Source organism: Macrobrachium nipponense, chromosome 44 (genome assembly GCF_015104395.2).
Source record: "Macrobrachium nipponense isolate FS-2020 chromosome 44, ASM1510439v2, whole genome shotgun sequence".
NCBI classification, from domain to species: domain Eukaryota; kingdom Metazoa; phylum Arthropoda; class Malacostraca; order Decapoda; family Palaemonidae; genus Macrobrachium; species Macrobrachium nipponense.
Genome location: NC_087221.1, coordinates 38,182,575 through 38,208,034, shown reverse-complemented (window position 1 = coordinate 38,208,034; position 25,460 = coordinate 38,182,575). Strand labels below are relative to the sequence as shown.

General features: G+C 36.8%; 1 protein-coding gene across 1 annotated transcript in view; it reads left to right on the top strand.

Annotated features, from left to right (window-relative positions):
- Positions 1-25,460, top strand: part of LOC135204203 (glutamate receptor ionotropic, NMDA 2B-like) — a 654,480-nt gene that overhangs the window by 542,075 nt on the left and 86,945 nt on the right. The window lies entirely within an intron of this gene.

Below are 25,460 nucleotides of genomic sequence, written 5' to 3'. Positions count from 1 at the left end.
TCCATTTTTACTCCCGATCCATTTTTCACACGATCCATTTTTACTCCCGATCCATTTTTCACACGATCCATTTTTACCCCGATCCAGTTTTACCCCGATCCATTTTTCACACGATCCATTTTTACCCTGATCCATTTTTCACACGATCCGTTTTTACCCCCATCCATTTTACACACGATCCATTTTTCACACGATCCATTTTTACTCCCGATCCATTTTTCACATGATCCATTTTTACCCCGATCCATTTTTCACATGATCCATTTTTACCCTGATCCATTTTTCACACTTCCATTTTTACCCCCGATCCATTTTTCACACTTCCATTTTTACTCCCGATCCATTTTTCACACTTCCATTTTTACCCCCGATCCATTTTTCACACTTCCATTTTTACTCCCGATCCATTTTTCACACGTTCCATTTTTACTCCCGATCCATTTTTCACACTTCCATTTTTTACTCCCCGATCCATTTTTCACACGTTTCCATTTTTACTCCCGATCCATTTTTCACACTTCCATTTTTACTCCCGATCCATTTTTCACACTTCCATTTTTACTCCCGATCCATTTTTCACACGTTCCATTTTTACTCCCGATCCATTTTTCACACTTCCATTTTTACTCCCGATCCATTTTTCACACTTCCATTTTTACTCCCGATCCATTTTTCACACTTCCATTTTTACTCCCGATCCATTTTTCACACTTCCATTTTTACTCCCGATCCATTTTTACACTTCCATTTTTACTCCCGATCCATTTTTTACACGTTCCATTTTTACTCCCGATCCATTTTTCACACTTCCATTTTTACTCCCGATCCATTTTTCACACTTCCATTTTTACTCCCGATCCATTTTTCACACTTCCATTTTTATTTAACCCCGATCCATTTTTCACACTTCCATTTTACTCCCGATCCATTTTTCACAACTTCCATATTTTACTCCCCCGATCCATTTTTTCACACTTCCATTTTTACTCCGATCCATTTTTCACACTTCCATTTTTACTCCCGATCCATTTTCACACTTCCATTTTACTCCCGATCCACCTTTTCACACTTCCATTTTTACTTCCGATCCATTTTTCACACTTCCATTTTTACTCCCGATCCATTTTTCACACTTCCATTTTTACCCCCGATCCATTTTTCACACGATCCATTTTTCTTACGATCCATTTTTCTTACGATCCATTTTTACTCACGATCCAGTTTTCACACGATCCGTTTCTACTCCCGATCCATTTTTCACACGATCCATTTTACCCTGATCCATTTTTCACACGATCCATTTTTACCCCGAACCATTTTTCACACGATCCAGATCCATTTTTACCCCTGAACCAATTTTAGCTCCGATCCATTTTTACCTCCATTTTTACCCTGATCCATTTTCCCCCAATTTTTTTACCCCGATTCATTTTTATCTCATCCATATTTCCCGCCGTTCTATTTTTACCCTGATCCATTTTTACTTGATCCATTTTCCCCGATCCAGTTTCCCCTGATCCATTTTTACCGTGATCCATTTTTTCACACGTTCTTATTTCACAAGTGCTATTATTCACTTGGGTAAATTACCCCGGGTACTGTATTGGATATCCTAGTCTTAGTCTAACCAGATTCTTCCTAGCATAACCAGTATTCCTCCTAGCTGGGTTATCGTACAGTCCACGCAGATGTCCTTACAAGCTGGGTTAGCGTACATAAGCCTAACATCTCTCCCACTGGTGGGTAAAAGTCTGAAAAAATTACGTTGGCCTAATGGCCTCCGCCACCTTTGGAAAACCTCCCTTTATGTGGATGGCGTGGAAATGACTTATTGTGATTAGACCTATCAAGAATCCGATTTCCCGTAGGCCACGAAAAATACGATTTCGTCCGTCGACAGAATACGGCCCTTGGTAGTCGCTGATTTTAGTTGGATGTGATGGCCAGAATTGCGAGCGTGATTGTATGTGTAGGCGTGTGTAACCGTGGTTTTGTGTTTGTATTTGTATTTATTGTGTAAGTGACATTATCTTGTATTCGTATATCTATCGTCTCTGTTTCTCCCTCACTGCATATATATATATATATATATATATATATATATTATATATATATATATATATATATATATATTAACTGAATCACGAAAGTGTGGAACGTGATTACTAATAATCAAAAGCAAAATCCACGAAGGATTTACTCAATTGTTTGCGCTTTTCGTTCGGGTCGGGGTAAAACTTTTGCCTACACTAATATATATCTAATATATATTATTATTATAATATAAATAATATATTATATTATCTATTATTCTTATATATATCAATTCAAGCTACAAAATGTCCTTTAATATCTAAATTCACTTTACCTCCCAAATGATATATTTTCAATATATGTACCGAAGGGGAATTTTTAATTGATAATAATTTCGTCCCCCCATGGGATCGAACCACCGTCCAAGTGGACGGGGACGAAATCAGGACAGTCAGTAACGCTATCCAATCAGCTGACGGTGGTTCGATCCCATGGGGGGAGCGAAATTATTATCAATTAAAAAATTCCTCTTCGGTACATATATGAAAATATATCATTTGGGAGGTAAAGTGAATTTAGATATTAAAGGACATTTGTAGCTTGAATTGATATATAAATGGATCACGGTTCGATGTGATAATTATTCATATAATATATAATATATATTATAGATAGTATGATATATATATATTATAGATAATATAATATATATGTATGTGATATATATATTATATCTATATATAGATATATTATAATATATATTTATAATATATATTATATATATATAGAGGACCTAAACGCAAACAAATAGGATCAGAATAAACATGTTTGCAACGTGTTGATCAGCGGCTGCGGTAGAACAGCAAGGCAAACCACCTCTCCTCCCCCCCCGCCCCCGCCCCACCCCCAACGAGAGGATTCAGTTTGTAAGACGGACAGCCAGACACGAAATTCAATTTCTGCCCTTTTGTACGTGAAGACGGGACGGAATTCCCGGTGCAGGGCAGACGCCGCCGCGCCTCGTAAACAGGTCGAGTTTTGGAATGAAAGCTTAAAAAAAGATATTTGGTCGTGAAATCTAGCGGCGTTAAGGACCCCGGGAGCCGGTGTTCGTGATGTCCTCAGTTCGTGTCGGCTGTATAGATTGGTGGTCGGGGATCGTGTGGCTCCCCTGCAATCCAGTCACTGATTAAAAAAAAAAAATCGAAATGAAACATTTTTGACGGGACTACTCGACGTCAGTTTCTCTCCTGAGATTAAGGTTGGATCTTGTATAAAGCGCTTTTCGTTCGTTTGAGCGGTAGCGTCAAAACATTTGGCTCCGTCATGATCCAGAGATGTCGTGGTTTTGTGGCTTGTTGGCTTGTGTCGCCTTCGTCTCTTTCTCTTTTTTTTTTGTATTTGGTCTTTCATCAATAAAGTTGTTTCTCTCGACAGGAGCTTGTCTCAGATGTAAACAAGACACCAATCACTCTCCCCATCCCGTTTTAATCGCTCGATCGAAGTGTTGTTCCGCTGCAGAAAATTTTTTATAGCCTCTGTTGTGTCATATTATTCCTACCCGGATTCTTGAAGTTCATTATATTTATGTACCCACTTGTCAGTGTTGATTACTTGTTAAATAGGTTTTGTATGTTATAATTTTCCCTCTGGTGACCGAGAAATTCTCAAACCCTTCTGGTCTGTATTATTTATTCCGTTGGTAATGATGCGCCTCTTTCAAATTATAACATTGCCGTTACTTTCATGGGCTTCCGTAAACCTAACTTTGAAATCGATGTGTTGCAGGTCCCTCCTAATTCCTGTAACGGAGGTAACATCTTCCATTTATAACCTTCTTGTAACCCATCTCAGTATAGTAATATAATCCTTAACACCTTGTGATATTTGGTGCAGCTGCTGGTATGAAAAAAAACACACACACACACACACACAACAAGAAAAATAAAAATTTCATTTCCTGTATCCGAGAGTGTCCTAGGTGATAAGATCTCTCCTCTTTTCATCTCATCCTCTTGTTATTCTCTCAGAAGCTTAATGTCCACTAGAATTACTACCTTGGTTCATCATCTGTTGAATCCGCTGCTGCGATTGGTTCCTCGCGTCCTTTCATTTGGTGTGACAGATGTTTACGTTATTTGTCGGTGCACTTGTTGCTTATCGACGGTTGATGACGCGGAACTGTTACGTTTGTATGCTGTCGCTTTGTGTGTGTGTGTGTGCGTGTGTGTGTGTAGAAGCCGGGGATGAGGGACGAACAGCTTTGCTGTGACTTCTTCACTCCCTTCATTTCTATAACTCTTTCTATAACTCTACCTTCGTCATTTCCACACCTGTTTATTGATATGTGCAGATTGTTTCATTTTATACTGCAGATGTCGGCTGACATTTCTGTATGAATAGGAAACTACTAATGTCTTGTGTATTGCGTGAGTAGAAGCATACACACATTTACAATATGTTCTTGGTAGTTAGAATAATGCCATGCATATGTTATTTTCATCATTTAGGAAGAAGTAAGAACGAGCGCTAAATGGCTGAAAGTGCCCCACTGGTTGGCATCACAGGCAAATGTTCATGAGTGATCATTACCGTCAGTTCGTTATTCATCATGATCATCAATTCATAACCCGCCTGACGAACTATTTCATTATTGATAACTGCATTATTTAATATTCGTTAATTCAGTCTTCAAGATTTGTAACAATAAGGAAACCAACTTTGAAAACCCAAGGCCTAAACATGTACATCCTTTGAAACCGCGCTGGTTTGTAGAATTCAAATTTTGACAGATTATAATTTAGTTGACAAAATATGTATTTAAAGAAAATTATATAAGTAAAAACAAACCCTTCGTGTCAGCATTTGACAACTGATGATAGTCAGCTCAATGTTCTGGCAAAACTATTTTAATAAAATAATAACGTAGAATTTACAGGATTTACGAACCTCTTGGACTACGCAGGCAAACGAACCGCGTGTGAATTCTGTAAACATGTCGCAGCCATGTAGCTCAAACAGCGTGAAGGAAGGACGCAACTGCGACGCCATTTAATCTCATGGCTGAATTGACCAATCAGTCATGTTTGTTCTCAAATGAGCGAGCGAGTTCAAACAACTCGATGTTTGCCGCACGGGATTGGTCTTGCTTTTGGGGGTAATATTCCCCGCGTAGGTTATCAAATAGAGCAGATGGTCAGCCAAAAATATAAACGTTTTAAACTGAAATCATTTAACGACGACGGAAAACGGAACATTAAAGACTGAGTTCGTCCACGTTTAGTTAAGTATAAAATCTTGTTTATAAAATCTTGTTCACAAACCATTTTAGTGTTAGGGATGTGTATTTCTGGTGATTGAAGTTCACACTCGACGTGGTTCGGAAGTCACGTAAAGCCGTTGGTCCCGTTGCTGAATAACCACTGGTTCCATGCAACGTAAAAACACCATACAAACAAACAAACAAACAAACCATTTTAACTACGGTGGAAAGTGAGACGTTAAACATTGTATTCGTCTACGTTTCTTTAAAAATATTTGAATATTTCCCTTTAGAAATCATCTTTTAAGGAAATCATTCAGGCCGTCATTCATTCAGTGACCTCATCCCAACGACTTACAGAGCCGTTTATCAAATTATCGACAACTTCCTGTCAGTATGAATGAGAGAGAGAGAGAGAGAGAAAGAGAGAGAGAGAGAGAGAGAGAGAGAGAGAGAGAGAGAGAGAGAAAACCAGATGGAAGGAGTTCGACCCCTCACTATTTTTAGCAGCACCAGATAAAGCAAGGACAAGGAACCGGAAATATCATCCAAAGAATTTGCATCTGAAAAGCTCTTCAGTGAGGGAGCCCGAACGCGCGCACACCCCCACACAGAGAGAGAGAGAGAGAGAGAGAGAGAGAGAGAGAGAGAGAGGGGGGGTAAAAAAGGAGGAAGGAGGTGGTGGAGAAGGGGTGGGGGGTGGGGGGAGGTGAGGAGACGAAGGGGATGGAATGGGTATGGAGATAGAGGAAGTGGTGTGAAGTGGCCATCTCACATCAGTTTGGAGGGTTTGGGTGCCAATAACGAGAGAGAGAGAGAGAGAGAGAGAGGTCCGGCCACCTCCGGTGCACTTTCAGGCACTTTGCAGGCGGCCTCTTTGAGGCCATGCAAATGAAGGGATCTGGAAGGGAGGGGGGTTGTGGGGGAGGTATTGCCATAGGGTGGTCACTACCACCTACCCTCCACCAGACATTCACCCGTGACGACCTCTGAGGGGGAAGATTGTTTCCTTTTATATTGATAATAGATCTATTAATTACATGATCCTCAAGAAATGAGTTAATTTAGTTGCCTACAAATCTGTGTGGCCGCTCCATCCGCCTCTTGCGTAATCCTGAATTGGGTCGCATGACCTTGGCCTTGTTCAATTTCCGGTGGACTCATCGCCACGATCTCCTCGAGACACCACCAGTGCAAATCTTGCATTTTAGTTTCGTGTTCTGTTGCCTCATCTTTTAAGACAACTCCGTTACGGTGCTGGTAAATAATTTGTTATCGTTTTAAAAACTGGTGGTCGCGAGTTCGATTCTCTCGCCACTCCATTGAGGAGTGAGAGATGTGTATTTCTGGTGATAGAAGTTCACTCTCGACGTGGTTCGGAAGTGACGTAAAGCTGTTGGTCCCGTTGCTGAAGAACCACTGGTTCCATGCAACGTAAAAACACCATACAAACAAAAACTGGATTTAATTTTCGCTGGATCTATAACTTTTGTTAAAGTTCGGTTTTAGACAGGGTAGGCAATGATTAAATCAAACTGATTTAATCAAGTGATTAAATCATTGATTTTTTCATTAAAAAAATCAAGATTTTTATATTTTTTTATTTATTTAATTTGAAAGCAAATAAATTGAAAAATATGGTTTGGAGGTTAATAAGAACTTAAGCATAATTGTGCTGCATCTAATTATTTTGACATAAAAAAAAATTGCAACTACATACTAGTGGCCAGAACTGGAAACCTAAAAGATAAATCAATAGTAATTTTGTCATACAAATACATTTTGAGGGAAAAAAAAAGTATTGAAAAAACACCTAAAAATAAAAAAAAAACAATTAAATAAAAAAATCAAATAACTCAAAAAATCAAATAAATAAGTTTCTTGAATGAAAAAAATCAGCAACCCTGAATTTTTAGAACTTATGAAAGTTGCCAAGTTGTCTCATAAAAAAATTTTATCTTTAAATAATTGTTCATATAGTTAACATTTTAACGATAAACATTATTATCTGTAAATCTAATTGTCCTTATGGTTAAAATTTTCAAATGAATAGATACCGAATGTATTCACCTTCCAGGGTTGTATATGTCAGATAGATCACAGATGCCATCAATATTTTCTTTTTATTCTCGGTAATATTTAATGAAAAAGCTGAAGTCGTAGGCTCCAGGATTTAGAATATAACGTAAGCTGCTAAGCTGTGATTGTCACATCGGATCGTTATTACACATCTCTTGCAGAATTCAATAATATTTTGGATGCCTCATTAATCACAAATACGTAACAATTACATTACAATCAAATGACAATATTATGTCCTCTTTTTTTCCCTTCTATTTGTTTCTGTAGGATAAATCTTTAGGCAGAGGAATGCTAATAATTTTGTGGTAGTTATTATGCAACTGTGAAAGAACACACACTATCCTAATATATTTCCTTTACAATTTTATCAGTAGCCATTACCAAGAGTCTGAAGGTTTCATGATCGTGCTTTGGCAACCTATGCGTCAACAGAGCACCGAATATCCTAACGTAGGTTGCCAGGTAATGATAATGAATAATAAGACCCTGAGATTCATTGGCCGTGGCTATAGTCAGCTAGATTGACGATTTCAGAAATAATCGTCATAAAAGAGCCGATTAAGTCTTCGTTAATCAACATTATAGATGCCGATATTGGTCCGTTTCATTTTCATGGGGGAATTTTGGATTGAAATGACGACGATAGTAGCAGTACTTAATGAGGGTATTAATATGCGTTTTTCTTTATGATATTTTTTATTAACATTACATGTTATGGGGTAATAAACAACTTATTTTTCTGTGTGTAGATTTGCCGTAATATCAGGTCCTAGTGGCGTAATCTCTCTCTCTCTCTCATAATTCCGCATATTCATCAGTGCTTTTAATCAGAAAAATATATTTTATAAAAATCCAAAGTAACGAAACTATGGGCTAAGAAAAGTCTACCCAGTGGTCCTTGCAAAGATGAAAAAAAATAAAAGTTAAAAAAAGTCCACCAAGGAAATTGAATTAGCACTTTTATCTGGCATCTGTCGGAGAGAGAGAGAGACTGTCACTGAAAGGTGTAAAGGCCGGTTGAAAGTCCAGAGGGAAAATGGAAATCTCTGTTATTGCAGACTGTGTAAACCTTGACTCCGCTGTCACTCTCATCCTTTGCCGACGTGTACCCATTCCACCGTCCCTTCCCCCCCCCCCCCCCACCCCCCCCCCCCCCCCCCCCCCCCCCCCCACCCTCCCCCCCCCCCCCCCCCCCCCCCCCCCCCCCCCCCCCCCTCCCCCCCCCACCCCCCCCCCCCCCCCCCCCCCCCCCCCCCCCCCCCCCCCCCCCCCCCCACCCCCCCCCCCCCCCCCAAACCCCCCCCCGCCCCCGTTCCCTCTCTCTGGGTCCGATAATGAGAGAAAATCATGCTACAGGTATTTCTAGATTCTATTTTTTTTTATTTAGGGTTTTTTTTTTTTTTTGAGGACCGAATATGCGTTTATTTCACTGCTGATTTTTTTAAAATTCAAAATAAGATTTTTTTTAATAGTAGTGCTTGTTTATTTGTGTACTGCAATGTTTCTCCATTCGTTTGTTCATGTTTTTGTTAAACTGCTAATTAAAATTCAATAGTCTACTCGGAGCTGCTGCCGCAAAATTAAAACATTAAAATTTTCTGTGTGGTAAGTTTCTGTATAACTTTCGGATGCTTGTGCAAAAGTGTTACACTTGTTGGTTTTTTTTTTTTTTTTTTTTTTTGCCAAAACAAAACCAACATTAATTAAGGAAAAGCTTAACAGGGTAAATTAAAATGAAAATCTTAATTACTTTCCATTTCACGTGTATCTGTATTATCCCTGTTGTATCTGCTTTACCTTCATACATCCAAGCTAAAGAGACGATGTACTGATGGCTGTTAATACTATGAGGACTAGATTGCTTTTTGTAATTAACCTTTCAAATGACTCATATTCAAATACAGTGCTTTTAATTACCATTATGTTCGTGTATTGCGCTTATACGCTTTTTACAAAAAAAAATATATATATATATATATATATATATATATATATATTTATATATATATATATATATATATATATATATATATATATATATATATGAGGCAACCTTAGGCTTAAACACTTAGACCGATTTTGAGGCCGATTTTGAATATTGCCGTGATGCAAAAATTCGCGGTATTCGATATTGAGATTTCCCAGGCATCGACAGGTTATTAAATTCCTTCTCTAAATAGAATCAACATTATTAACCTGTTATGTTTTCCCCGTATTAATCTACTAAGAACAACTCAGGTCTATAGGGCTGTAAACATTTATAGCAGATGATCTACGGGTTCCTCGCTCAATCTCGGCCTTCCCTTTCCTTATGACGCAATGCTGCTGGCACCAAAGTGCTATGGTTGCAAGGTTCAGCAGCGCTTTTTTTTTTTTCATCTCGTAAGCGGAATTTTTATTATAATTATTATTCAAGATACAGCATTGAGTAAGCATTCCATAATGACTGACAATCTCAGTTGGCGTAAAGATTCATTTAATATTATATAATATTAACATTATACAGAGGAAGGGAAGTCAACAGCCCTTGGAAGCTCCGCAAATGTTTGGCCGTATTTGGATAATGAATTCATTCCTCCCTTCATGAGGAATAGCAATAAACGTTAATGTAAGTTTTCCTAATGTAAGTCTTCCCTCTCTCGCTCTTCTCTGCCAATTCCTACGCATGTCACCCCTTCCCCCTAACTGCCAGATGATGATTATGTTATCGCGTAAACAGATTTTTTTTTCTTTTAGGGGGGGAAAATAAAATCGATTTAATGCACCAAGAAGATCTGTAAAGGGAAAACGGATCCAATCAACTTTCCCCTGAGAACAATGGGAGCGTAGAGTCCCGTGATTTGCGTCTCTGAAACTTGTCATTTTCATCATTTTCCCCTCACGGAATTCCCCTCTTGTTGCACACATACCTATCAACCCCTTTTCCTGGGACTCCAAACTTCAGGCTAGGGTGAGGAGGAAGAGAGAGAGAGAGAGAGAGAGAGAGAGAGAGAGAGAGAGAGAACCTTTCAAAGGAAGTCGAAAATTATAAACGAAAAATAAGAGAAAGAAGGACGAAAACAGAAAATTGGGAGAGAGAGAGAGAGAGAGAGAGAGAGAGAGAGAGAGAGAGAGAGAGAGAGAGAGAGAGAGAGAGGCGGTGGGAAGCCCTTTAAATACTGGGATTTGAATTTGTCTCTTGGATGTTTTATGCTTTAGGTAATTTTTCCTAATGTTACTCGTTTTGCAACAGTTGGTTCCCATTATTTCATTAATTTCAAACAAAATTATTTAAATAAATAATCTCATTTCCTTATCTATTTACTGGATACTTTTTAATATTCCAGTCTTAGAAATGTTCAAGGGTATATTTTTCTGTTAAACTTTTACCTTAGTCATAAGTACTCTCTTTGCCAGCATGAAACCCTGGATTCGAGCTCCGGGCGAAGACGAAGTGGTCTTGTGGGACTGATCTAGCCATGTGCTAGCACGGGCTCTTGCTCACACGAGTAGTCAGCAAACCTGTGCAACATGGAAATTAGTAACAATTGCACCATGGTGGTGAAACCAATGCGTCACTTATGTCGCTACAAGCGCCCCCCCCCCCCCCCCACCCCCCCCCCCCCCCCACACACACACATTATATCCATATATATAATATATATATATATATATATATATATATATATATATATATATTAATAAAATATATACCAAGGACCAGTTCTAGTACACAATAGTGCTCTTTCCATCTTGACTTATTTATGATAAATTATGAAAAACTTAAGAGTAAATTTAGCAGTTTTGAAATGTGTAGTTATTAAATGAATTTCTGTTCATAATAAGTGTTTAATATAACTAGCGTTATTATTAGTAGATGGTCAAGTTAAAATTTCGCCGCAAAATTTCGTTGAACATATGTCTGGTCATAAATACATTTATGTCCAAAATATTACTCATTTTGCGAGTTAGAAATTGTTATGTAGTGCCATATTCATTCAGGGCTGCTTACAACTACAGCACGATTTAAAAAAAACTGGTTAACAATATATCGTAATGAATTACCCACTGGGAACGATATGAGCTTATGATTTATGGTAATTTGTTTTGGCGTTGCCATAGGTGATTATTACATGTTGGCAATGGAGTACATAACTTGCTCTACAATATATATATATATATATATATATAATATATATATATATATATATATACATATATATATATATATATGTATATACATATATATATATATATATATATATATATATATATATATATATATTACAAGGCCCATAAAAGGGAAATTTGTCGGTGATATAGTTGAAGCAATGTTAACAAACATCTGTAATTTTAGTTTAGTTTTTTTTTACTTTCATAGAGCGCTATAAGCTTTCTACAGTAAATAGACATGCATGCATATATATATAATATAATATATATATATATATACTATATATATATATATATATATATATAAAATATGTGTATACGTATATGAATATACGATGGTGTTATTTAAAAGGAAAAGTTCTGTATGATTTCATGGATCGCTTTCACGAATCTCAGACCTTGGTTTTGGTAATGAAGATATTGCAATCATCGTATTGTAACTATAGTTGGGTCAAGCTAATTAAAGAAACTAGTGTAACAGGAGGTTTTTGCAGAGGGCTAGAGTGTGTGAGTATGAAAAACCTATTTCAGATTTCCTTCTTGAATCAGGAAAGGCTTAATCTTTTCACAGAAGTTATTGTAATAAAACTCCATATCGAAAAATTTACAGCAAATACCTTTTTTGTCGTAGGCAGTCGATTTTGACTTCTGCCAAGGGTCGGAGCGTAAAGCTCGATTTTTGTTTTTAATTATTAACTGTCATCAAAGGGCACTTGGAATAAAAGTTCAGAAGGTTTAACACACTTGTTTTCCTCACTTTGAATTTTTTTTGTAATAAGCATTGGCATTCAGATTTGCACATGATTGAAGTGCTCAATTCAAAGTTATTTAAGTGTGCTGTGCAATCAAATCTCGTTTTTTGCAAAGGATCAAGAGGCTTTTTTTAAATTGTTTTCAGGTAAACGAAATTCATTTTTGCGAAGGATTGGAACGTTTAACTATGATCCTTTTTATTGTGCCAGGCAATAGAATATCATTTCCACTGAAGATTGGAAGATTATATCTGAGCTTTTCATTGTTATGGATTCTAATCTCATTTACTCTCAGATTTACAAAGGATTAGAAGAGACAGTCTACGTGACTGCATTTTTTCATAGTGATGAAAACGTTTTTGGTATGTCAAGTAATTGAATCGTAACTTCTATGGCCAGAGTGAAGTTAAATTTTTTAACAGAGTAACTTCCGTTATAAACAGTGTAAGGATATTGAGTTATAATCAGTAACAACTTAAGTTCGTCAGTTATGCTCAGATGTTTTTGTAAAGGTCCATTTTTTTTTACAATAAGTCGTATTACCTTAACGAAGATTTGCTCGTTCTTTCAGTGTGTGTCACCTTCTGGGTGTGTGTGTAGTGTGTATGTGTGTGTGTGTGTGTGTGTGTGTGTGTGTGGTTGGTTGGCTTTCTGCCTTATTGTCTTCGAACAACTTTACGACGTCTTCCACGTTCAACATTCCCTCGTCGTTGTCAGCATTCGTCTAACTCACCTTCCTCGTCCCCTTTGTTCCCCTCGTTTCCCCCTTCCCCTTTTGGACCTCTCCCACTCCCCTTTCCCCTCACACACTCCCCTCGGAGGGCGACAAAACAGCCCGCCCTCTAATAGAACCCGAAGTTAATGTGGCAAAGTTTACGATCCAGTAAGTACGATTTTTCTGTGTCAGCTGACGGGCTCAAAGCCTTTATGACATCCTAAAAATCGACCCTCTGCCGACTCGTGCCCCTGAAGGACTCTCTGTTGACGGAGGCGCCGACGGCGACGCTGAAGGGATGACCCGACAAGCGGAGGACAGTGATGGGAGTCATAAAGGAATGATCTGCCGATGTGATATTTTATTATATTTAGGAGGAAGAGGAGGAGAGAGATGTTGGATGTCTTCCTGTGGTGGTGGAAACTGCTCAGGTCAGGTAGAGAGAGAGAGAGAGAGAGAGAGAGAGAGAGAGAGAGAGAGAAGCCTTATAAAGGACGTCGGGAATTGTAAACAAAAGAAAATGAGAAATAAGGAAGAAAACTGCATATTGCACAGAAAGAAAGAGATGGACAGAAAAAAGGAAAAATGAGAGAGAGAGAGAGAGAGAGAGAGAGAGAGAGAGAGAGAGAGAGAGAGAGAGAGACTTTTAAACGAAGACGAAGAGTGAAAAGAAAAGAGAGAGTGACTTAGAAACTATATTTGAAAATTAGAGGGAAAGAGTGATAACTCAGCGCTATATGCTATAGTACGTATGTGTGGGATGGCCTGTAGAGAGAAGAGAGAGAGAGAGAGAGAGGAGAGAGAATAATGTCCTCAATTTTTTTAGCATGCTTATGCTTGATTGTACAAAGATAGGGAGGTAGAGAATACTTTAGGCCTTCAGGGTAAAGGAGCTTGTAACTTACTCTCAATGCTAAGATAACCCTTCGTTTGGTGAAAGAGCAATTATTTCCTTTTTTGTATTAGCATACGAATAGAGAATGGGGGTAAATCCTCAGTTTTTTTAAATGTCGATGGATATTTCCTTGAGACTCCAAAGAAGGTTATACGTTAACTTTCAGGGAGATTGGATTCTAACCTTCAGGGAGATTGGATTCTTCATGTCCTTTAATGCTTGTCGGATTTATTCATCTGGAATCAGTTGCATCTCTTTAATGTGGCATTGAGTACTTTTGTCAATCTCTGGTTTTCTCTTATTATGGATATTTTATTGTGTTTTATATATGTATATATATATATATATATATATATATAACGTATATATCTATATATATATATATATATATATATATATATATATATATATATATATATATTATATATACAATATATACATAGTATATATATATATATATATATATATATATATATATATATATATATGCATGCATATATATTTACATATTCGTATACACACACATACATCTATATATTATATTATATATATATATATATATATATATATATATATATGTGTGTGTGTGTGTATATATATTATATATATATATATATATATATATATATGTATATATATGTGTGTGTGTGTGTATACGTATATATATATATATGCGTGTGTGTGTGTGTATTTTGTGGGAATGGGAGACTGAATCAGATTGTTAGCTGGATACGTCAACATCCATATTATCTGGCCTTGAGTTGGGTGATAATCATATAACTTACAGAAGGCTATTAATTCCACTGACAAGTTCTGAAGTTTCCAGTCTCAAGGTTTTAAAGATATCTTTCGTTGAAATTTTTACCAATTAAGTTTTAGAAGTTTATCTTGAGCTTGTCGGTAATGAATTATCATAACTTCCAGTAAATCTTACATTTTTTAAGCGGATAAATCAACGGTATTACTCCCTTCTTTTTTCAGGAGAGGGGGTTTATTTCTTCGTAATATATCATTATTCTTCAAATTAATATTTAAAGGGCAAACGATCGCGAAATGGTAGCCGTTGGTGATAAAATTCCAAAATGATAGCAGTGATAAACAGTTCTGAATTTATATCTATTTGTGAACAATATCTCGACATTATAGCTGTGATAGATAATTCCGAAATCAGACGTTATGGTAAACAATGCCAAAATACTTTTTTTATAAAAAAAAATGCCAAAATGATACCTACTGGTGAACAGTTCCGAAACGAGACATTTGGGTAAACAATGCCAGCTTGATATCTACTCATAAGCAATGCCAAAATGATACCTGTCGATGAATAATGCTAAAATGATACCTATTGAAATAATTCCGAAAAATTTACCCGCTGGTACACAATTCCGAAAAATTTACCTCTGGTACACAATTCCGAAAAATTTACCTACTGGTAAACAATTCCGAAAAATTTACTTACTGGTAAACAATTCCGAAAAATTTACCTACAGGTAAACAATTCCGAAAAATTTACCTACAGGTAAACAATTCCGAAAATTTTACCTGCTGGTAAACAATTCCGAAAAATTTACCTACAGGTAAAATTCCGAAAAATTTACCTACAGGTAAACAATTCCGAAAAATTTACCTACAGGTAAACAATTCCGAAAAGTTTACCTACTGGTAAACAATTCCAAAAATTTTCTTACTGGTAAACAATTCCGAAAAATTTACCTACAGGTAAACAATTCCGAAAAATTTACCTACAGGTAAACAATTCCGAAAAATTTACCTACAGGTAAACAATTCCGAAAAATTTACCTACAGGTAAATAATTCAGAAAAATTTACCTACAGGTAAACAATTCCGAAAATTTACCTACTGGTAAACAATTCCGAAAAATTTACCTACAGGTTAACAATTCCGAAAAATTTACCTACTGGTAAACAATTCAGAAACGTTACCCAACGATAAACAGCTTCGAGACTTCTCTGTTCCGCAGAGAACCATTTCAAGATCAAAGGCGCCGCCCCTCTCCTCCGCCTTCCACGTCTCCCAGGGCAACAAAGGTGACGCTGAAGGAGGCCGGCCAGCCAGCAAAGGGCGCCGGCCGAGGCCTTATGCTCTTGACGCCTTTGATACAGAGCGACGTTTGCTAATACCCTCCTTCTGGAGTCTTAGTCTCAACGAGGGCGTGATAATTGTCCATTTAGTCGGGCTTAATAGAGAGTAGATGTATGGCCATTGCGGTTTTGGGTCTCAGGTTCCCAGGGGGAATCATGGTCGTTTTGTGGGTCTCGGTGGCGTTGGAAGATGAAAAAGGAAATGTCTTTTGTCTAGCGTTAAGGCTTTATGATTTCGAGCCTCGAATGAGCTTTAAATATGTCGTCCTATTTTTATGTTACCCTCAAGGTTAGATGATGGTTGCTGGGGGACTCAGAGGCTTTGAAAATTGCCCTCTTTCTTTCAGTTTTTTTTTTTTTTTTTTTTTTTTTTTTCAGGGGCTCTTTTTCTAAATCTCTATTTGCCACTGAGACTTTTTTTCTTTCACAGAAGAAATTATTTCGATTTTAGGTATCGATGATAAGTATTTCCATGAGCAAAGGTTAGATGATGGTTGTTGGAGACTCGGAGGCTTTGAAAATTGCCCCTTTTTTTCAGTTTTTTTTTTATTATTATTTCAAATGGCTCTGTTTCTAAATCTCTATTTACCACTAAAAATTTTGTTTCTTTCCCAGAAGAAATTATTTCAATATTACGCATCGAAAATAAGTATTTCCATGAGCAAATCAAAACAGTTACGTGAACAGTAAAGCCACTATAGTAGATTCACATCAACCGTGCGTTTGATGTCTAGGCCAGTGCCTTATGACGCTCCTGATTGGCTGTTGATAAGCCAATCACAGGGCTGGAAACTCTCAGTCTCTCGAGAGAGTTCGCATAGGCAGGATGTATGTTTCCACTTTTTCCTGAGGGATACTTTTGAGAGACGTATCCCTCAGGAGAGGTGGAACATAGATCCTACCCAAGTGAACTATTGGGAGAGACTGAGAGTTTCCAAACCTGTGATTGGCTTATCAACAACCAATCAGGAGCGTCGTAAGCGACTGGCATAGACATCAAATGCACGGTTGATGTGAATCTACTTTAGTAAAAATGGTCTTTTCTTTATGTTTAGAAACAGGCGTTTTCAGAGCTTTCCATTTCTTTCGAAATATCAAATCTGTACGACTCAAGAAGTGGAACTTTAGAATCTCAGCTTGAGTAAATTGCGGCGCCGTTTATCCACGACCGGCCCACAAGGGAAAGAAACGCTGTGCCAAGCGTTATTAAAAGAGAACTGAAGGGGATGTGCAATCCAGCAGTAATTGACGTCATTTATTACCGGCCAACCAAGACGGCATTCCTCGTCAAGAAACAACGACGAACCTCTATTTGGAGGTTCTTCAGAAGTTCTCGGTTCAGAACCGGACCGAGTTACAACGATTTTGATGCGATTTTTTTTTTTTTTTTTTCGTGTTTATGTTGACATAAGCAGCGAAATTTGCCCGGTGCTTATTCGATTGTTGTGGGTCGTAGCTTGTTGGAGAGATGTATGTGGAAAGCAACCTCGTCTCATGGTCCTCCTTCCTCTCTTGGCAGCCGAGTGGTTCCCAACGTCGGCTGAATAGTCGTCGACGCGTACTGTCGGACGTTCGAATCTCCCAGGTGCCGAATCGTTTTATGTTATAATTTCCCTTCGGTGATATCCGCGAAGTAGAGCGAATTGGATGTGAAACGATATTTGAAGCTTCATTTTTGTGGGTTACAAAATGTCACGGTGATGTGATATAATATAGGTATATATATGTGTGTGTGTGTGTGAGAGAGAGAGAGAGCGCGCGCGCATGCGCCTTTCTTACCGTTTTGAGGTGGCAACGCCTACCAGGAAGATAAGTCCTTCCTTTTCTAGGCAAGTCTTTAGGGCTGCTCTTCTCCTTTCCTCACAGTCAACGCTTATATATATATATATATATATATATATATATATATATATTATATATATATATATATATATATATATATATATATATACCTGTCCTAATCATAAAAGGAGAGAGGAAGAGAGAAAAAGGGATTATCAGGGTGTTTTTTTTTATGAGGAAGCTAGAGGTTGGGGAGGAGGGATTTCCTCCTTTACAGCATGTCTCTCTCCCCCCCCCACCCCCTCCCCCGCCAATGATACGTGGTGATAGCCCTCGGCGAATGAAAAGGTGGAGGGGAACAGAGACAAGATTTTTGCCTTTCTTTTAAAGACTTGCGTGAGTCTGGAGGAAGATGTGGAGATTAGACTGTAAGCTTGGGATCTCTCTCTCTCTCTCTCTCTCTCTCTCTCTCTCTCTCTCTCTCCCATGTTTATGTTTATAAATTATAAATGTATGTATGTATATATGTGTATATGTTTTTATACAGGGTATAGGTAAATGAGTATGCATATAACATATATCTGTTCATTTTCAAAACAAACGAGGGACGTCAATCGTATAAGAAATTTTTTGTAAACAAGCAATAACAGAGAAACGAAAGCAGAAAGCAAAGGAAACTAATTCATATCTGTAATAGCTTGAGTGCCTGCGTTGCCAAAGCCTCTCTCTCTCTCTCTCTCTCTCTCTCTCTCCGAAGAGTAATCTTGATTTTTCTACTTCACAGCCTTGCCTCCGATACCAAATGACAGGTTTATAACATGGCGTCTGCTCGAAGATCAAGTGGAACTAATGAGATTTTACTGCAAGGGGTTTGCGCCCCTCTCTCTCTCTCTCTCTCTCTCTCTCTCTCTCTCTCTCTCTTCTCTCTCTCTCTTCTCCGGCAATGACTGCTCCTCTCAAAGTGATTCTCGAAAGATATACTCGTCTCACGATGCGCATCTAGCCAGTGGTTTGTTTTATCCGAAGTCCATCTTTTGGCGAATAAAATGGAGCCATATCTGTAGGAGATCTTTTTCTTTTTTTTCTTTAATATATTAAATAGTCGACGTCGTCTTGATTTTCTTGGATTTTCGTCTCTTGAAGTGATTCTCGTGAAGTGGTTCTCGTGCGTCAAAGAAGTGATTCTCGTGGGTCAAAGAATTGATTCTCATGCGTCGGAGAAGTGATTCTCATGCGTCAGAGAAGTGATTCTCATGCGTCAGAGAAGTGATTCTCATGCGTCAGAGAAGTGATTCTCATGCGTCAGAGTAGTGATTCTCGTGTGTTAAAAGAAGTGATTCTCATGCGTCAAGGTTGATCGTTTCTGGAGGCATCTAAAACTTTAACTTTGTGTGATTAGTAAATACTATAATTCTCATTGATAAATAAGACGGCTTCTCCCTGATTCGTTCATTTGAAATAATTTCTTTTATATGTTAGTAATTAAACGCTGAGTTATTTGATTTTTGGATTACACAACACTAATTGATAATGTATGATTGGATTACACAACGTTAATTGATCATGCATGTTTGGATTACACATCGCTGATTGATAATGTACTTATTCATAAGTAAACACTTTTAGTTCAGGCTTCCTTATCATTTTATTTGAAATGACAATTTTAAAATTCAAACTAAATTGGGCTTGCATTAAATTTGTTGTTTTTTTTATATTTTTTTATTTACTAGGTTATTTTTTCAACAACGAAAGTTATTATTATTATTTCACAGTCTTGTAACCCAAGTTCATTTTAACGCCCATGACCGCCGTTGTCGTGACGACATTTCTTTTAATATAAAATAGATATAGTTTTCTTTTTAAACGTTCCAATGTTGGATATTTTAACGGTTTTTGTCACCGTAAAATGTTTCCAACCATGTTTTATTATTTGGTATTTGAAAAGTCCTCGCAACTGAAATATTAATTGTGTGTGTGTGTGTATTTACTGGAACTGGAAATTATTAATATAATTTTTTCTTAAAAGATTTGTTTGTGCTCCCCATTGAATTGTACGTATCTTTTCCATATGATTCGTTTGTCCTTATAATGGCTAAATCGGACTTGTAAGTTAATTTTGGGCTAAATCGGACTGGTGAGGGAAATCGGACTTGTGGGTGAATTCGAATTGTGGGCTAAATCGGACTTGTGGGCGAGTTCGAATTGTGGGCCTAAATCGGACTTGTGGGCGAATTCGAATTGTGGGCGAATTGTTACTGGTGTTACAAAACCAGAGGTCATCGACGACGCAATTATACATGCATGTATATATATATAATATATATATATAATATATATATTAATAATATACTATATATATATATATTATTATATATATACAAATATAAATAATATATGTGTACTGGTATATTTAAATGATACATGAATAAATGTTGTATCAGTCAGGTAGTAGTGTAAATATATGATGCCAGTTAGCATAATTGATTACATGCACGTTCCTCCAACTCTCTCTCTCTCTCTCTCTCTCTCTCTCTCTCTCTCTCTCTTCTCTCTCTCTCTCGTACTTCGAGTTCTCTGTAATAAGCTTCATGAGGACTTGGCCAACGTAAACCAATTAATAGACTTTGGTTATTTTCCTTCCATCGAAATATACGCCCTCTACAAGAGAGAGAGAGAGAGAGAGTGTGTGTGTGTGTGCGTGTGTGTATGTTTGGTATTCTTTTTATATTTTTGTTAATTTTACCCACATTTCGAGTTGGCTGTTTTAAATTTTAAAGAATTTGTTAACATAATCATATTTTTTATATATTTTGTAAGTTCTTCATCATTTCGATATTTAAGATTTTTTTATTATATATAATATAACACATATGCCAGACCCTTAATATTAATATATATTATATATATATATATATATATAATATATATATATATATAATATATATATATATCTATATATATATATATATATATATATATATATATATATATATACACGTATATATAAATTTTCTAATACGTTGTAGACCATTCTTCCTACTGAATACTGTTCCAGGAGATAAAACAAGGTAAAACCAAAAAATTGAAACTAAAAAGAACCTCATCTGGCTAACGAGGTCAGGAAATAAGGCTTGGCACTCCATAAACATTGAAACCGTTTAAGTTGAATAATTATGTAGGCTTCCAGCGGCTGTAGTACTATAGGCCTGCTCTGTACGGCGTGGTCTGGACATGATAAGTTATGTTAATTTGTTCCAGAACGGCTTGTGTTAACACTGTTGTTGCCGGCTGCTGATCTATGTGTTTGTACGTGCACGCGCGTGTGTGTGGATTTTTTTTTTTTTTTTACAAAAACATCCATCTACGTTGGACATTTTAATTGGGACCTGTCTTTTTTTTTTTTTTTTTTTCTTTTTTTTTTTTTAAGGACGGTGAGCGCCATATATTGACAGTGCGTTTCCACTTTTTATTCCCACCTTTTTCTTCTCAAAAATTTTTTTATTTTATTTCCTTGGCTCTTATCGCCTTGAATTCGTCCACTAGAAAGTTCGCTGAGCAGAGGATTTCCCTAAAGAGGCGTTTTCAGTAGCCCGGGATTTACTCCCTCGCTTATTGCGTACAGTACACCGTATGCAATGAGAACATTCTATTTGCTCACAGCTTCTTCGTCTTCCGGTCCTCATCGCGCACCATCTTTGTTTGCACCTAACCGCAAATTTCGTAGCATGTTCCAGTGACCTTACCTTACCTTACCTTACAGACCTTACGGCTCGTTCGGGTTGCCCCAGGTCCCTCAGTGTGAGGCAACTCTAATGTCTACCAGAGAATTGCTGATGCATCTTCCGGTATATTTTGCATCTTTCAATCTTGGATGGTCTGGGAGAGACCCAGGTATAATTGTAGTTCCCACTTGATATTTTTCGTAAATTTTAGCTGTGGGAATGTTGATAACTCTCTACCGATATCTTTACAACATTAAGCTAGAATATTTTCGCTTACTCGGGGAGTAAACCTACAAACTAGTTTGTTGTTGTTGTTGTTGTTGTTGGGATGTAGGAAAGGTCTATGGAAGAGCCTAAAAAGGTCTGTCTGAAAAAGATGTTTCGCATTGAGTTAAAGATACAGGAATTTTAGGATAGGATATTTATGATTGATTTATTAGAATGAAAATGTAAAAAGTAAATAATGTGGTTGTTAAACAGTACCGAACAATTATTTCTAATAAAATATGGCATATTTATTTTAATTTTTGTCGGTGAAGCAAAGCGCTGTTTGCCCATAGATTTTAGCACGTTGTAATTTACGTTAAAAGTTAGGAATATAACGTTTACAACTTATACCTGATGGGAAATAATCTTGCACGCGTTCCAAGTAAGCTGGAGGTCGGATCATGCCATGTTTAATCATAACCATTGGATACTACATTCTGCCATTTCAGGCTGTTATGAAAACGGGAACCAATTCAGGAAATTTCTTACATGCCTAAGATTTATAAGAATTAATGACTCGTTTAAGATGTTAACATTAATTATTTCACCACTGTCTTAAGAATGTTCCGTCAGGTATAAACATAGGTAAGAATGTAATGGTTATAGTAGATTCACATCAACCGTGCATTTGATGTTTAGGCCAGTCCCTTACGACGTTCCTGATTGGCTGTTGATGAGCCAATCGCAGGGCTAGAAACTCTCAGTCTCTCTCAGGAGAGTTCACGTAGGCAGGATGTATATGTTCCACCTCTCCTGAGGGCACATAGGCAGGATGCATGTTCCACCTCTCCTGAGGGATACTTTTGAAAGACGTATCCCTCAGGAGAGGTGGAACATGCATCCTGCCTATGTGAACTCTCTCGAGAGACTGAGAGTTTCCAGCCCTGCGATTGGCTTAGCAACAGCCAATTAGGAGCGTCGTAAGGGACCGGCCTAGACATCAGATGCACGGTTGGTGTGAATCCACTATAGTACTAAATTCCAATATGATTTTTTTTTTTTTTTTTTTTTTTGCAGATGTTCGGTGAAATTAACATTTTGATGACGATCATTTTGAACGCTCGGTCTCTTTCGGAATTCAATTCGAAAGATTCCAGAATTAACATTTGACTAGTTGGCTTACCTACGTCCATGGACCAGGTCCATCAGCGAGCCATTAAGAGGAGACGGAGAATCCCTTTAGAAGGAAATGGGAGTCCTCTGTTTCCGGGGCAATGAAGAGAGAGAGAGAGAGAGAGAGAGAGAGAGAGGAGAGAGAGAAGGTACAAAGGGTTCGGCCAAAATTGGTACTACAAGTGACCATCTTCCTTTGTTTGTTTGATTTTGCCAATACTCTTCGAATTTAGGATATTGTTCAAATACAGTTTATATATGCTTCGCTCTCAGCGTGGTGTGTGTGTGTGTGTGTGAGTGTGTGTGTGTGTTTATGTGTTTGGGGAACCGAGAAAGGCGAAAATTTACTTCTTGAGGTTAATTCGTAATCAAGAGAATATAAGTGACGAGGAGATTTTTTCAAGCGAAAGTGTTTTTTTTTTTTTTTTTTTTTTTTTCTACAGTCAGGGAATTGAACAGACTTCTCCAAAATATTTTGAACTATAAGTTATGTTGAATTAATCTGATGTTCCAAAAATTATATATATATATTATAGATATTATATATATATTATATATATATATATAGTAGTATATATATATATATATATTATATATATATATATATATTAATAACTTGATCACGAAGTATATAAAACGTGATGCTATGTATAAAGGTTTTTTGCCACGAAGGAAAAAAACAAATGAAAAAGCGAGATAGCCAAGTACTTTCGGTCCTGTTCGGACCCTTTACTGAGGCAAACTGGATTTTACAGAGAACAACATAGTCAAAAGAAAGCTTAATATACAAACTGACACTACAAGATTAGCAAGCAATAAGGGCGATTTTCACTCTACAGAAAGGAGGAGCCGCCTGAGGGTAGCCCCACCTTGAAGGATACACGCAGTAAACGAGTGATTCTCCCAGAAAACAGTACATTTTGAAAAAAACACGGAGCATATACAATTTTGATATCATGAATTTTTACACAAATTTTCCCCCAAAAAAATTATTATTAATGAAAAGACGAAAGAAAATATAAATATATATATATCGAGCAAGAGTAAGAGGGAGAGAAAATATCGAACCAGAGAGAGAGAGATGAGAGAGAGAGAGAGAGAGAGAGAGAGAGAGAGAGAGAGAGAGAGAGAGAGAGAGAGAGAGGAGACAGAAATAATAAAACTATATACATGTGGGACTAATTTATTAGTTGTTCATTTATTTTTAAGGTCCTTCTAAAACATCTTACAAATATATGGGTCCAATGGTACATTCCCAGGCTAAGATTTAAGGTTGTTTTTATGAGTGATTTGTATAATTGCCGATTCCAGTAAATTTCTTGAAACATAATCATTAGATCTAGCAATTACCGAGGTATCACCCCAATTAATACAATGAGATTTTTTTCACTCAGATGGATAAACAGTGCATTTGAAGTCTGGGCTGTTCTAATTAAATACATATGCTGCTTTATACGTATACATAAATTTTTACTTGACTGACCAACGTAAAACGATGGGCAATCCTTACAAGGAATTTTGTAAATGATGCTGTTATTTGTTACAGGACTATTCTTAATTAGCATATTCTTTTAATGGTATTTTGGTTATAAGAGAACACTACATTAACATTAAAACGATTTAAATATTGGATTTTATAGTTTCAAATCCACGAAAATAAGGTAGCTAAGTACATTTTTAGGCATTTCTTTTTCATTAATAGCAAACTATAAAACTTTTTGTGAGCTTTTTGATAATATAAATCAATTAAATGAGGTGGGTTGCAGAGATCGTTTCCTATCTTTTTTATGTATTCTATTTCTTGGTCCAGATATTGTGGACTCGAGATACGCAAAGCGCGTAGGAACATAGAAGAAAAAATTGAAATTTTAATATTAAGATGGTGGCCAGAATAAAAATGTACATATGTTAAATTATTTGTGGGTTTTCTATAAATACTGAATTTGCATTGGAAAGATTCTCTATGTATTAATACATCTAGGAAAGGGATGACATTGTTATTTTCAATTTCAACAGTGAATTTTATGGATGGCACTAAATTATTCAATTTAGACAGTAAATCATTTACATTGATACCACCAGGTAAGACTACTAAGATATCATCGACATAATCGGTACCATTTTGGTTAAGGGATAAGTGTGATATTCGGGAGGTGTTGTCTCTCAAAAAATTCCATATATAAGTTTGAAAGGAGAGGTGATAAAGGGTTACCCATGGCCATACCAAATATTTGTTGGTAATATTCTCCATTAAAAATAAATCTGCAATCACAAATACATAACTTAATAAAGGAAATTATGTGACTAACGGACATAGGCAATTCATGCAGTACAAGTTCATAACTTAAATATTCTAGCACAGAGTCAATAGGGACTTTTGTAAACAAAGAACATACATCAAAACTGACAAAAATATCGCTGGGGTTTAGTACAATGTTATTTAATTTTTCCACAAGATCAAGAGAATTCCGGATGTGTGAATTAGATACAGTTCCTAGTATGCGAGATAACAGTTTAGTAAGATATTAAGAATAGTTTATAAGCAATTGATCCTACAGTACTAATAATTGGGCGCTAGCGGT